The sequence below is a fragment of the Artemia sp. Qi Xiang Cuo genome, chromosome 9 (assembly GCF_049724085.1).
Source record: "Artemia sp. Qi Xiang Cuo chromosome 9, ASM4972408v1, whole genome shotgun sequence".
NCBI classification, from domain to species: Eukaryota; Metazoa; Arthropoda; class Branchiopoda; order Anostraca; family Artemiidae; genus Artemia; species Artemia sp. Qi Xiang Cuo.
The window spans coordinates 63,667,974-63,684,401 of record NC_142802.1 but is presented as its reverse complement, the minus strand read 5'-3'; the positions used below and the strand labels follow the sequence as shown (position 1 = coordinate 63,684,401).

The window sequence follows — 16,428 nt, the reverse complement described above, 5'->3', positions numbered from 1 at the left end:
AAATAAAAGTCAAATTAGATCTAAAAAATGTCTTGCGGGAAAAGAAATTGTGAGCAAGAGCAAATTTTACAGCCAAAAAATAACTCAAACACTTTGGAGCATAGTCCACCAAGCCGAAACATGAGAAGATAAAATACAGGGTCCAATACAGGACCCTGGTCCAACATTAAAAAAAAGACTTATTTCAAAAAGAGCAAGTAGTGACAACAGAATGGAACTATAGGGTTCTGCAAGAGTAGTAAAGATTGCATACTGCATTTTACAAAAGTTTAAAGCTTATACCCTTGAAGGAGGGACTGCATTCTAACTTTTACAGACATATTATTTGCTTTATCTCTACTCACTCTATACAGGCACAAAAACACACATGCGTCAAAAAAAAATTTTAGCAGAAGCTTGAGGACTTGTTCTCTGATCCAAATAATTGCACAAAGGTTACTGTGGTGGTTGGTGTATTTAAAAAAAAACAGTATAAAACCCACTAGCATAGCTAGCATAATAGCTTCAAGAGGGTTTAGCCCCAGAAGGTTATCCTTTTCGGCCAACTGTCTAGGGCTAAACAGAAAGCAGGTCGTCCGCGGTTGGTGTGGGAGGATGTCATAAAGAAAGATTTAAAGGAAATGGGAACTTCCTGGAAGGGTTTAAAGAGGGAGGCTTTGAATAGATTGGGATGGAGGAGGGGCATGCATGGCTGTGTTGACCTCGGGCGGCTTGGTGCTGCGGTGAGTTGTTAGTAGTAGTTGTAAATGGGGCTGAACATTTCACAACAATTTTGCCGTTATACTTATGAGTAATTTACTCTTCACCTGGAGAATACAGCTAGAGGTTTTGGGGGTCTAAATTTACCTAAAACAAGGAGATAGGATGACTTTAGAGAGCCAGAAGGACAGGATAGCTTATAAAATTTAAAATTATTACAAAGCTATGTACTCAAGGTCGTCCAATTCCTGTTCAGCATCAGAAGAAGACAAAATGAGCATTCAATGGATCATAAATCCAGGATAAATTTTTCTTGATGGCTTACTAGTGTAATGGGATAAATTTTCAAAAACCCCAAAATCTCCCAATTTAAGTTACCCAAATAAAGTATAAAATCACCCATGATATGAACCCGGAGAGTTCGAGTAACCTACAAATCGAGCAAGACTCAAGCTGTCAATTTAACATAGTCAAACAAATTTATAAAATTATACGTTGTAATTATACCTTGTAATAAACATTGTAAGAATATTTCCCACAGAAAAATCCAATAAATAAATTTGCCCTGGTGTCGCCAATAAACGCAATAAATATCATTTTGACCAAATCTTATATGACAGCCAACGTATAATGCAATTTGGATCTTAAGAGCTCGAAAATACCAAACTGTCAAGAGACTAAAATTTATAATACAAAAAAGTAGTCACTCAAGATGCAAAATATCTCTGTTGCATTGTTCTGGAAACTAAGTTTAGAACTAGCAACCTCAATGTAATTAAATCGTGTTAGCTTCCACCAATGTTCACATAAATAAATTATAAGTCTTCTTAAAATCAAGAGACACCCTGCTGGTAAAATATTACAATGTAAACTTTGTTCGTTCAAAAAAACTCCAAATTAATACTTTAAAAGTAATAAGTTAAGCGACACCTGCTAGCAAGATATTGCAGTGTAGAATCTTTATTTGCTAGAAAAATTCCAGAGTTACATCTTAAAAGTCATAAACTGTAATTAAACCCGAGTAGCTCATTGGTGCAAACCAGTCCAATAGTACTGTATGACAATAGCGCATCCAATAAGGTATGAGAAAATATACTTTTAGCAACGCCTAAACGTAACCTCGGGCATAGTTGCAGAGGATAGATAGTGAGAACTTAACAATTTTGGGGCAGTCTTTTTCAGTCTACTATGAGTCAATTGGGAATTTTTTTAGCAGTCATTTTTGAGTCTTAGAGAAGTTACACAGCTAGCCTAGCCGAGGATCCTCTTAGGATATGTGGGCATATTCAAACCTTTTGACAGTGCATTAACTCCTGTGTAGTATCACTCCAGATGACAATTTTGTACCAGTGTGTTGTATTACAAGTGTGTTGATATATCCGAAGCTCTGCGACAATTATGTGAGTAACAATAAATGCATTACTTTCTTATTTTATTCTCTCTATGTTAATATTTCTCAAGTGTGTTAGTCCTTGTGGCTCCACTCGCTCCTAAGTTAAACTGAAACTCATCAGTCTGATTTTTATTCAGTATGACCGTTAACATAAGCTCACTATTCATACTTCTAGACTAAGCTCTCATCTCTAGCAGTCAGCCCCCACACAGGTCCGCCACTCGCGACCCGTCAACAAGGAGCTTAACTCAATTTACCCATTGAATCAAATAGTTGATATAAGAACACGCAATTTGTGTTGAGACCCCTAATCAGAAGGTGTTATCAATAACAAAACTCGAAGCCCCCTCACCACTAAAAACCCCTCCATTAGAATTAGCCTTGACTAACCAAACTCTGCTGACGAACTTTTCCAAAGGAAAACCCCCCCATTAGACTAGGCCTATCCCACTACAATCTGTGCTTGGAAAACTTTATGAAAAGATGCTGCATAAAAGGTTTAAATGATTTGTGGAAATTAATATAATTCTACCGAATTTCCAGGCTGGCTTTTGTAAGGGGTGTAATACTGTATATAATGTAATCTAGCTTGAAACAGGTGCAAGAAATGCCATAAATAACGGTGAGATCATAATAGCAGTTTTTGTTGACTTTGAATCAGCTTTTGACCATGTTTGCAAGTATCTCATTTTTTAAATTCTAAAAGGGATGGATTTCCTGGATGGAGTCATTAAGTTCCTCTTCAATTATCTGTGTGATAGAAGCTACAAAGTTCGGGTACAGAATGGGCTATCCAGTATATCAGGATCGCATGTTGGGCTCCCACAGGGGTCCATACTCAACTCCCTTCTTTTATTAGTTTTAACTGAGCTTCAGTTCAGCAGTGATTCAATATCCAAGCTTGAATCTGGTCAGCAGAAAGAGATAGAAATATTATTGTCAATGATATTAACTTATCATTAGAGGAGTTAGCAGCCTTTTCTGCTCCATTTTCCCTACCTATTCTTATTATTCATTGAAAACCCGAATTTGTACTAAAAGAAAATGACAGAGCCCTACAAAGAGAGAGAGAGAAAAAAAAAGGCAAATATACAACTGTGACGAGTGAACTATAGTTGAAGAAGTTGGTTCCATGCATGTCTTGAAATCTTGTGGTTGTGTTTCTCCATAAGTTTAGCAACAGCTATAGTAGGATCTACTATGTGAAGATCGTTGATGAGTTTGGAATTGTGTGTCCAAGTTGGCTATCTCAGTAGGTATTTTGCAAAACAGAAAAAGTGGAGCGGATTTTCAGTTTATCAACATTTATAAAAATCTTCCAAAAGGGTGCAATGGAGAGGATGTGGTGGAAAGCAACAGTGTTGTACAGCGTTGCTAGATAACGGCGATTGAAACGAATCTTAGTAGAAACTATGGAAGCATAGGAAGCTGATATGCAGTGTTCGATGACTTCTGTTAGGAGATGACAAGTATGAGAAATTGTATTTCGAATGGGAAAACCAAGATAAACGATTTGGTCAGCTGGGCAGATCTTTGAATTTCCTAATACAGTTTCATAAAGAAGTGGGCATTTCCAGTTAAAAAGCATGACGCTGGACTTTGCAGCTTTAATTTCAAGGCCAGATTGTAAATATTCCACTTGCAGTTTTTTGAAAATTTCTAAAATTTTGTCCAAAGTTTTGATAATGTTAAAAATGTCATCAGAATAAGTGACTAAGAAGATATTGAGGCCAAAGGGAATACAAGACATGTCACACTGGTCCTGAGGGATGTATAATAAAATAAGAAAAGTAATAGAGAAAATTTTTAGCACTCTTGATTAAGCTTATATAAAAGTATAAAATAATACGATGTCAATTAAAATTACGTAGGACCAATAGTAAATAAATCGCGAATATTTCAAAGCCAAAGGGCAAGCAAGTCCTAATGACGGGACGTCATTAAATAATGGGAAGGGTAATATGTACCGTGAGTAATTTGTGATATACATAAAATACAAAAAAATAAAATTCTTTCTTTCTAAAGATAATTCTGACATAAATTAAACTTCCTCTAATTAAGTTTAAATCTCGTTTCAAAAAGAAAAATTCTTAATCAGTAAAAAGAGAAACTGCATTTTAGCCTCAACGACTCTATTCGGTTTTGAATTTCGCTAAGATATTTGGTAATAAGAAAATCACTAGATACAAAGTTCACAGGAAGTTTAACTTATAAGAGCAGTATGAATGTTAAATCATCAAAAATATTTAAAACAAATTATTGGACGGACAGTTCACATAATGAAGTGAGTTTGTCCACATAATGATAAGATGGCAGGCCCCTCCACAGGACTTCGGCCAGTCGTGAATTAGCTCTTAGAGCGCAGGACCAAAACTATGTTTTATAGTGTTGTAAAAGTGTTTTTTCGGGGCATTCGTAGATCAGAATTATTATTATTGGCCTTTATGTGGATTGAATTTTCAGAACTATTATTGGAAATTCATTTGTCAAAATTTTCAATATGTAGTTATTGTAGAGATTTTGTCATTTTTCTCTATGACACTGTTGTTGTCAGTTGAAGGGAAGCAATGATGTACACTTAAATGTAAGTCTCAATAAAACTATTGGTTTTCTATTTGTGTTTGTTTTATTTATCTTATCTAATCACACAGCAGGTAACTAGTGCGCAGGTCTCCATCGGTAACGTTCCCTAAGGAATGTGATTTCCAGATAAATCAAGGAAAAGAGGTTACATTTATATAGTTACATATTTTTTCTCTCTCTAAGATTGAGATTGGCGTAGTCACCAATTAGAAATACTCCCGATTGCTGTGGCGCAATCCTTGATGGCACAATCCTTAGCGCTATAAGTGGTGCCATCGGAAAACTTATAAGGTGCAAGTTCACAGTTTCAAACCTTAACGGCATAGCTGGCGCGATCGGTATACAGGGTTTATCCCCTTAACATTACATTTGACGCAGTCAGTCTTTATTACCACAATTGCCACAATCATTATTGCCACATTTGGCGCATCTTATTGCCACATATAGCGCGGTCGATCATTATTGCCACGGGTGCCTCAGTATTTAAAACCACACAATTTCCAATCAAATAAGCCCTCTCTGAAGTTTTTACGATCATCCCTTGAACCATATATTCCCCCAGGGCATAACTTACAACGCCTGCCATCAGGCCCTGGGGGGGGCTCTGTCAAACCCGGAATTTTCGTTATATGGTCTTTGAACTATTTTAAAAAAAGGCTATCTCAAACTTCTTATCGGAAGGGTTGGAAGAAAAAAGGGCGTGGAGGGGGGGGCTAGGTGCTCTCCAATCTCTTTTGACTCTTAAAAAGTGAACTAGAACTTTTAATTTCCAATCAATTGAGCACTTTTTGAAGTCAATAAGAGCATCCCTTCCATAAGACCCATATATACCCCCAGGGCATTACTTATAACCCCTGCCCCCGGGCCCTGGGGGGTTGTGTCGACACCGGAATGTTTGTTCTATGATCTTTGAACTATTTTTAACAAAATAGCTATCTCAAAATTTTTTGACGCTTAAAAAGTGAACTAGAACTTTCAATTTCCAATCAAAGGAGCCCTCTCGGAAGTTTATACGAGAATTCCTTCCATAATAACCATATATGCCCCCAGGGCATAACTTATAACCGTTGCCCTGAAGACTGTGGGGGAAGTGTCCTGCTCAAACATGTAATTTCCAAAACTTTCAACCACGTTGAACAAAATGGCTATATCGAAATTTTGATTGGATGTGTTTGGGGAAATGGTGGGCGTGGAAGGGGTGTTAGTTGTCTTCCAACCACTTTCGACTATTAAAAAGGGAACTAGCAATTTCAATTTCAAAAGTGAACCAGAACTTTCAATTTCCAATCGAATGAGCTCATTCTGAAGTGTCTACGACACTTCATGGTATAACTTATACCCTCATGGTATAACTTACAACCCTTGCCCTGAAGGCTGTTGGGGGGGGGGGGGGTTGTTATCCTCAAAGACCTAATTTCCTAAATTTTCAACTACGTTGAACAAATTTGATATCTCCAAATTTTTATTGGATGTGTTTGGGGAAAAGGGGGGTGTGAGAGGGGGTATAGTTGCCCTCCAATCAATTTCGAGTATTAAAAAGGGCACTAGCCCTATGAACTTCCAATCGAATGATCCTTTTTTGAAGTTTCTACGACAACGCCTTCTATAAAAACCTTATAAGCCCTCAGGGCATAACTTACAACCCTTGCCTTGAGGAGTATGGGGGAGTGTCCTCCTCAGAAACATTATTTCTATCAGGGAATCAACTACGCTGAACAAAATGGATATCTCAAATTTTGATTGGATGTGTTTGGGGAACTGGTGGGCGTGGAAGGGATGTTAGTTGCCTTCCAATCACTTTTGACCTTTAAAAAGGGAACTAGAACTCTCGACTTACAATCGAATGATCCCCCTTTAAAGTTTCAACGACGACCCCTTCCATATGAAGTGCCTCTGGGAAAAAAATAATAAATAATAATAATAAAACATTGGAGCCGTATTGCCTTTTTACTATAGGCAACGTTATAGCGTTGCCGCTGATCCGTTAAAACACATTCAGTAAAGAGGATTTCATTTGATTCAGACTGATTGTGATTGCATTAAAATTTAAAAGATTGCTCGTAATGAAGAATAAACTTTAGCTGTGACATTTCAGCAAATCATGTATAATAAAAAAAAAGTGAAGCATCTTGATCACTGCAAGCACCATCATTAAAGTAAAATAAAAAAGTTTAATCTTCATAAGTTTTGCTCAGTTTATTTTGTTTTCTACGTTTGAACAGATAGACGGGGCTTATTTTGCATGGTTGGGTTTATGCCTCCGAGAGCTGTTTTTGTGCCGGAAGTAAAACGATCTTTCCAACCATTGGTTAAGCCGAGTCTGACGTATTAAGAAGAATCCAAATATCAGCTGAATGACAAAAACCTATGGGAAAAAGCAACTTACGGTCTATAGCTTAAAAAAACTTCATTTGATGATAAACTTAAAAGTAGAAAATCCATTTCTCTATTAAATGTATAACTTCAATCTCCATCGAATACTTTTAGTTGCAATGTGAAACCCAAATGCGTCTTAATGTTTGCGTAGATTAAATGGTCTTTGCCTGTGCTTCTGACAATAGTTTTCTCTCAAAAACTGGTCAGGCATAGATAAATCAACCAGGGTCCAAATAGCAACAATATGGAAAGAATTTTCAAATGCGGCAATACGGCCACTGATCAGATTATCCAACTTAGTCTAACTATAACTGTTTTCATCAAAGAACGAAAAAAGTGAAACTCTGATCCAGCCATCTCAATTAAAAAAATAAGAATATTTTTTCATCAAAATAATGGTGATAGGGAATAAGTGCTGATTTGTCAAGTTGATGCTAAATATAGAATAGAACTTCTTATCAAAATTTGCTTTGGTTGTTTTTTATAACTCTTCAGGGGCTTGCCAAGTTGGAGCGGATTATGTATACACTCTCCCACAAACAAAATAAATAAGATCATAAGACCAATACTTTATACCTTTCAAGACCTAAGACACTTTTTAAGACATAAGATCCATAGTTAATACCTTCCATCTGTGGTCTCCCTATAGTTTCTGACGAAATCTAAAAGACTATTTTGTGGTAGATGTCCAAATTGCCATCTTCTTTCAATGAATTAACCGAATAGAATATTCTATACCAATTTGATAGAAGAAAAGACTCTGAAAAATAATAAATTCTTGAAACGTCAGAATGGTGAGTTATCTGTTCCCATCTTGGAGGGGACTGTGATTTCGTCTTACAACTGTGTACTCTTGAAAGCCTATGAACTTTTTTGGGTTCAGTGTGATTCATTCCCTTGCTCATAGGTCAAATTCCTAACATGGATATATTTATGACCCTTTGGCACCAATCAATCTGCTGAGGCTATACACCAAAGGGTAAAATTCTGCTTTAGCTACTTTTGGCTATTTTGGAAAGAAGTTAGGTTTGGAAAATTAAACTTTCAAGGATGGGTCCACAGGCTAAAGTATGTCCTGGGAAGGAATTTTGAAGTACCTACCTCTACTCCTCCCTCTAGAGGGTCCTGAAATTTGCCTAGCCTACATGACATTAATTTTGACAAAACAAAATTTGACCTTAATTTTCAGTTATCAGATTCTTTTTCTCTGACTTTAGTTCTGAAAATGCAATTCCTGTTATTTAAGAGTTTTAAGCCATATCAATCCTCTTCAAAATTTAGGAAATGTATTTGCATAATTTTAGAACCTTATAAATTGGGATTGAACAAAGTTGCAAAGCTGAAAGCTATTTAGTTGTACTTCATATAAGCAGAAGATCTATTTTGCAAGGTTACACTTTTATAACACACAGATTTTTAAAGGTCAGGGCCCTCTAGAAAGAGAAGGAGTGGAGGCAAGTACTTCAAAATACCTTCCCAGGACATACTTTGGATAAGGTTTATATTAACAGACTAATCAGATAGATATAAAGAAAACATAACACTAGCATCAGAATTTCATCCTGAGTCCAGATATAACACTCATTTCTGTAGCAAATTATTTTCAGAATTACTTCTAAGCTTCTTTAGGTTTCTTCAATTTTCCTTTTTTTTTTCAAAGAAATGTCATGTCGGCAATTCAATTTGAAAAATACTAAATTTTGCTGAAAGCTCTGATTTTAATTTAAATGTATTAAATCTTGTTGAGCAGTGATTTGATATGAAAAATACTAAACAGTTCAAATTATTCTTTTTTTGGGGAAAAAATTACCACTAGCATCAGAATTTCATCCTAATTCCGGTCAATATATACCAAATCATATTATTGAGTTAGGACTAAAGTGAATACACCATTTGATGCCTTTTTTTATGCTGATTACGAATATAATAAGCATTTCTATCGGAAATGAATTTCAGCCCCCCCCCCCTATATAGGCTATACCTAACCTAACCCTAAATTGGCCGGTCAATATATACCAAATCATATTATTGAGTTAGGACTAAAGTGATTACGAATATAATAAGCAGTTCTATCAGAAATGAATTTCAGCCCCCCCCCCTCTATAGGCTATACCTAACCTAACCCTACATGGGCATATATAGGGGGGGGGGCGGAAATTCATTCCTAATAGAATTGCTTATTAGCCTATATTTGTAATCAGCATAAAAAAGGCATCAAATGGTGTATTCACTTTAGTCCTAACTCAATAATATGATTTGGTATATATTGACCAATTGGCCTATATAGGGGGGGGGCTGAAATTCATTTCCAATAGAAATGCTTATTATATTCGTAATCAGCATAAAAAAAGGCATTGAATGGTGTATTCACTTTAGTCCTAACTCAATAATACGATTTGGTATATATTGACCCTAATTCCTAATCAGATATTCATTTCCATTGCAAATTATTTTCAAAATTGCTTCTAGGCTTCTTTAAATCAGCAACTTCTTTCATCAAAACAAACACATTATGGCAGCTACATATACAGTTTTATAAATATCAGGTAAATAGCACTTATATCTTACTCTTCATCATCACTTTCTGATGCACTAAGGGTGTCACTTTCTGGTGCTCTAGGGGTCCTATTGATTCCTGGGGGATAGCTTTGCAGATTCAATTGAAAAATTATGAAGTTGGTCTGAAATAAGAAGTACAACACATAATACTCCATGTATACTTGTTTGAATCCCTGGTCTTTTAGAGTTTATCATTTTCTACTCCTAAGGCTTAGAACATGGCATAGAAGATAGGCCTATATGCATTTTAACAGAATTGTTTTGCATTAGTTTTGGGTTTCATTCCCTTTTTTGTCCCTAGGTTCTGAAGACACAGCTCCTAAGATCTTAGCATTATTATATGGCAGATTGGCACCACTGTAGAGCTACAGCTCTTCTCAAACAGGAAACACTTAACAATAGAGTTGTACACTTTCATTATCTATCAGGTCATTTTTCTAAATATAATATTCACTACTCCTCCCTTAATCATCCCAGGTAATAGCCCTGGCTGTATACAAAACTAAACAAAGCACTGCTAATGAAATATTTACTTAATAATGTGCTGCAAGTTTCTATTAATCACATTTTCATCCAGGTTTTAAAATCATTTTTTTATAATGTAATTTGATTTGAATTCATAAATATGCTGTTGACAAGCTATCAAAAATAGTGAAATATGCAACACATTTGTTTTACAAGTGTTTCCAAATTTATGTTTACTTTGCACATAAGCTGAAAAGAGAAAAGGTAAATTAAAAGAAGTGCATACCTGTCATTTCAGAAGTCTTGTCAATGAGACTCTTGTTAATTGAAACAAAATTATGTTGTCAAAAAATGACATATAAACATTGCTTCAATAGAGCATCAAATACTATATATGGAAAAAGGATCAATAATGAAATGACAATATTTTTGTTCATAGTGTATCTTTCTGAAGAGCTATAACTCTATAGTGCTACCACACTACCAAATTTTTTTCCTAAATATAAGAAATAGTTTTATAAATCTTTAACACCATAAATCAGGATTGAGCAAAAGTATCAGGCCCAAAATACTCTTCTTTTGCCTTGTTTGAGCTGTCATTGTGATTCTGAAAACTTCACTTTAATTACATAGAAACTTTGGTCATCAACACCCTTTAGACACCAAAGGGGTAGAGGTAAATTCATCAAAACGTTTTCCAGGGAAATCATTGAGGTTTTGGACCATTTCCTGAAGGTTTTGTTGACTTTGCTCACTTACTTTCCCAAATTGCAAGATAGATTTTGTTTCTTCTTGTATTGCTACTTGTTAAATGATTAAATTTCAAAATTCATTGATTTTTTTTTTTTTTTTTTGAATTTTTGTATCATGGGGAGTATTTGGGGTATTTAAATAAAACTATTTCTTTAAGGATGTTTCCAGAATCTTAAAATTTGTCATGTGCTCTTTTGAAGCATCTCTCTCCACCCCTCCAAAGGGCACTGGTTTTGATAAGTTTTCAGTTTATTATATGAATTTGCTAGTTAGAAGACAGACACTACTTCATATTGCTAGATTTAATTAACTTTAACAAAAATTTACATATAAAAATCAATATGATTCACCCAAAACCAAACAGTTGATGTGGGGTGAAACAGGTAAAAAAAATACATACATATAATGTCTTAAATTCACTATAATAAGAAAAAAAGAGAGAAAAGAAAGAAAATAATAATAATACTACAGGGACAGCAACTACATACCATATTCATGCTGTGAGGTTGCACTCACAAACAAACAATTACAACTTAATTTAAATTAAATCAAATCTCTTCCAAAACAAACAACTAGAATTCATACTTACTTAGTAATTTTTATTTCAATTTTCCTTCAAAATCAATAAAATTTTCTATCTGCTTCATACCATTATCCAAATTGTTCCATAAATTTATACCCTATATAATAACAGAAAACATGGACCTAGCAGACACTATAGGTGGAGTATAATAATCATTTTTACCCCTAGCATTTTGGTTTTGTATATTCCACCAGCTTTAAAACCAACTGTTAAAACACTCCTGTAGCTGCATATTGTACCTATACATAAATTATCCTTAGCAAGGTTAAATCATTTTTAGGTGGTCCTACTTAGCTTTTAGTTTAAGAAGCAAGGATGCATAAGCTCAACCTACACCTGTTATGCTTAGCAATGTTAGATGATTTTCTGGTAGGACTACTTAGCTAGCCTCTCCCAGGCCACTCAGCATGTCCCCAGGTGGTGATAGGGGAACCCCTACAAATATTTAGGATACCTCCATAGGAGACACTGACCAAGGGGGGACCTGGTTGTTGGGGGTCCATAATGGAATCTGGGGCACCCTCACCTGGGGACATGAGTGCAGGTGGAGGAGGAATATGGCCTCTTGAATGTACACTCAATAGGGCCCATTGGTGTGTCCACAAGTCCCATGAGTTACAAACCTTCTAGTAATGGCTTAAATTGCATGGTGATGCAGAACACCATTGTGGGAGGATCCTCTATAGGAGGACAAGTGCAGCAGGCCCTAAGATCCAGATATTTGGACAAAGGCCTCTGCAAAGGGCTGCCTCAATCCTTCTGGGGTACCTGCAAGACTGGGGACCTTGCCATCAATTCTAATCCCACTTGAGGGGTGGCACCTCTTGAGGAAATTATAGCCTAGTTAACAACACAGCATTTGCATGGGATTCTGATCAATGGATAATTCTTCTGGGCTTTGTATGTTTTGAAGGGTGTCTTTGGGCTGAAAACCCTCTTCCTAGCTAATTTGTCTACTATCAAAATATTTGTAGTCATGAATATATAATGAGTCAGAGGTAATAGGCTTGAGATTGTCTGTGCAGGATTTTGGCTCTTGTTGATGGAAGAGCATTGCCAAGTGCTGAAAACCATGGTGTGACCAAGATAGCCCCAGGATTGCACAAAGCCTCCATTCATGGAGGTCCCAGAGACTTATTGCAATCGGGTTCTAAGCCGGCTTAAGCACTTTGGTGTAGACTTGAGAAGATATGTGATCCCCATCCTGCAATGGATACGGGATCATTGCTTTTCCTGAGGGCAATAATTTCAATGATTTAAAGAACATGAAAATTGGAACTTGGAATGTTATGATGTTAAAAAATGACCATTGTATCAACTTTTTTTATTGACAAATTCAGACAATTTGAACTGGACTTATTAGGGGTTTCAGAAACTCATATCCCAGGGGTAGGAAGCCTGAAATTAGGTGATATAGAATTTGTTTGCTCAGGCAGGAAGGATTGGGTACATAGACAGGGAGTAGGGCTTATAATGAATAAGGAAGCTGCTAAATCTTGTTTAGGCAGGAAATGTATTAATAATAGAATACTAATTGCTCATTTTATTACTAAAAAGTTCAGGGTATGAGTTATAGTAGTATTTGCCCCTGTAGAACCAACTGACAGAGATACTAGTGACTCAGATGAATTTTACTTGCAGTTACAGGAGTAAATAGACAGGGTCCTGGGCAGAAATATGATGTTTTTACTAGGAGATTTTAACGCCCAGGTTGGTAGAAATCGGGATAGATGGTAGCCTAGGTAAATTTGGTGTAGGAAAAGAAAACAGTAATGAATACAGACTTTTGCAATTTTGTAGGAATAACAATCTAGTTATAACCAACATGGTGTTTGGTCATAAAACGGCCCATAAGTTAAGATGGTATTCACATGATGGTAAGACAGCTAACCTTATTGGTTATGTTACTGTAAATCAAAGACTGGCAGTATTGATACCGGATACTAAGGTATATAGGAGTGCTGTTATTGATGTTAAAAGTAAAGATCACCATCTAGTAGTGTCAAGGGTTAATTTAAAGCTCAAATTTTGGAAGGGTAACTACCTCCCAGGAAGTTGTGATGTTGGTAGACTCCATGATGTGAATTTGAGAGAAACTTTCCAGGAACAGTTGAATACTAAACTTGAGAGTTTAAAATTTATAATGTGGAAGATGGTTGGAATAATTTTTGATTAATAATTTGTGAAGTTCCTGAAGGTGTTGTAAGGAAGAAAGCTAGGACTGCAGCTAAGAATATTAGTGAAAAAGCTTTATGTCTAATAGAAAGGAGAAAGGACTTGTACAAGAATTATCTGAGTGATAGATCATATGAAAACAAAAGGAAGTGGATGAAAACAAAAGGAATAGATCATATGAAAATGTAAAGAAAGTGGAGAACACATTAAAATAGGAACTAAAGAGGTGTGAAGTAGAGGCCATGGATAAAACTGCCAAGGATCTGGAAGTTGCAGCTAGAGGGCATAATAGTAAAATATTGTACTGGTATATTATTAAATTGAGAGGGAGTCGTCAATCCAGACTTGGCCCAGTTAAAGAAAGGAATGGGGCCACAATTATTGATAAGGAAACAATTAATGAGAGATGGGCAGAACATTATGAGAATTTGCTAAACCAGATATAGAGGAAAATGAAAAAGTTGGTGATACCTTGGATGTGAAGGAAGATTTGTTAAGGCTCCAGGTGCTGATAGGGTAGTAAATGAGTTTTTTTTTTATATATGGTGGCTCTGAGGTTAGAGATAAGTTACTGAAGATTATGAATATGATTTTGAAAAAGGGGAAGTACCAAATGATTTTAGGATAACCATAATTAAGCCACTTTATAAGAAAGGTGATAAAAGTGAGTGTGGTAATTATAAAGGAATTAGTCTGGTCTCTATAGGTAGCAAATAATATCATACTTTTTAGAATGAGAGATGCTGTAGACAAAGTTTTAAGAGAAGAATAGTGTGGTTTAGAAAAGGTAGAGGATGTGTTGACCAAATTTTCACTCTTAGGTTAATAATTGAGAAGTGCTTGAGTTGTCAAACACCTTTGGTCCTTAGTTTTATAGATTATAAGCAAGTGTTTGATTCAGCTGATAGAAGAGCTTTAGCAAAAGTCTTATCCTTGTATGGTATACAATATAAATACATCAAATTGATTAGTGATATGTACAAGAACAACACTGCTGTAGTTAAGGTAGGAGATGAGGTTAGCAGCTGTTTTTGTATTAAGGAGCACTGGTAAGGCAATGGGAGACTATGGAATCAAATGGGGAGGAAAAAGCCTTCTGGACTTAGATTATGCTGATGATTTAAGCATCCTAAAGGAAAGTGTGAGGAAAATGAATGAACTTTTAGAGGTTTTGCAAGTTCAGGGTGCTAGAATAGGTTTGAAAATTAATTTTAAGAAGACTAAGTTAATAAGGCTAGGAATAAGCAAAGATGAAAAGGTGACATTGGGTAGTGAAAAGATTGATCAAGTGGGTAGCTTCATTTACCTTTGTAGTATTATTAGTAAAGATGGTGGGAGCAGTGAAGATTTAAAAGTAGAATAGCCAAGGCTCAGGGTTTTTTTTTCACAATTAAAAAAAGTTTTAAGAATAGGAAGATAAGTCTGCAAACCAAGATTAGAATATTAGAAGCTACAGTGATGAGAGTAGTCAAATATGGCTCTGAAACATGGGCACTTCGAAAAGTGGATGAAGATTTGCTAGATGTTTGTTTTCCAGAGAAATTGCTTAAGGATTGTTCTGGGTACCCAGCTGACTGACCATATTTCAAACAATAGGCTGTATGAAAAATGTGGTTCAATACTGCTCTCTAGGGCTATAATGAAAGAAAGGTTGAGATGACTAGGGCCCATTGTGCAGATGAAGGATGACAGATTGCCAAAGATTGTTCTTTTCAACCAACCATGTAGGGCTAAATGGAAAGCAGGTTGTCCTTGTCTAGGGTGGGAGGATGCCATAAAGAAAGATCTAAAAGAAATGGGAACTTCCTGGGAGGGTATAAAAAGTGAGGCTTTAAATAGATTGGGATCAAGGAGCATGTGTAGCTGTGTTGGCCTCAGGCGGCTTGGTGTTGCAGTGAGTTGTTAGTAGTAGTAGTATAAATACTAATATATAAAGATAATGAAGACCCTATAAACTTTTCAAACTGATTCTCATTCTAATTTTCCTGATACTAATCTAATAGACTTGTTTTGGATAATTTGCAAAGGATTAACAATTGAAGAAAATGTACCCATGTATACAGACAAACAATACAAAATATAGGGATGGATTAAAGAAAAATAGAGAAGCCTAAGTATACTAGTTTGAAACATATATTTAAGTTTACAAATCATCCCCAAATTATGCAATAGAATCCAGGATAAAGTTTCAAAATGGGATCAGAAACTGAGAGTCTCATCTATAATACTGCCAAGATACTTTACTGTGTTGTGACAAGCAATCATACCATCTTCATATGCTATATGCTCTATCCATGGATAATAACTCAATCTCCTCGAAAATATGAGAAAATTAATCTTAGTGGGGTTCACCTTTAGCTGATTCACTCTCAGCCATCTTGAAACTTCATTTAGTGATTCTCTTACACTCTCTGGGAGCTACCTCTCTGACTTTGCAATCACCACTCAAAAAGTATCATCAGCAGACATGGGCACTAAAGCCATGCTATCCTTTTTGATGATCTCACTCATTCTTGTTTCCAGTTTACTTACAGATTGTGGAAGATCACTCACAAAAATCAAAAATAATAAGGGTCCAAGTACCAAACCCAGTGGAACTCCACACTCAATACAATTTTCATCAGAACCCATATTACCAATTTGAACATATTGTTTTCTACAAGATAAAAAAGAGTGTAAGAACAAAAGAGCTGGACACCTAATCCCATAAGTTTCGCACTCCATTAGCAGAATATAATGACTGACCATATCAAAAGCCTTTACAATATATAAAAAAAAATTGCCACTATATATCCATTATCTAATTCCATATAAATAATGCTAGTCAAATACATGTTTGCTT

At 35.7% G+C, this 16,428-nt stretch overlaps 1 protein-coding gene across 1 annotated transcript in view; it reads left to right on the top strand.

Annotated features, from left to right (window-relative positions):
- The window catches only part of RpS17 (ribosomal protein S17), a 48,798-nt gene that overhangs the window by 19,934 nt on the left and 12,436 nt on the right, over positions 1-16,428 (top strand). The gene's annotated exons all lie outside the window — the stretch shown is intronic.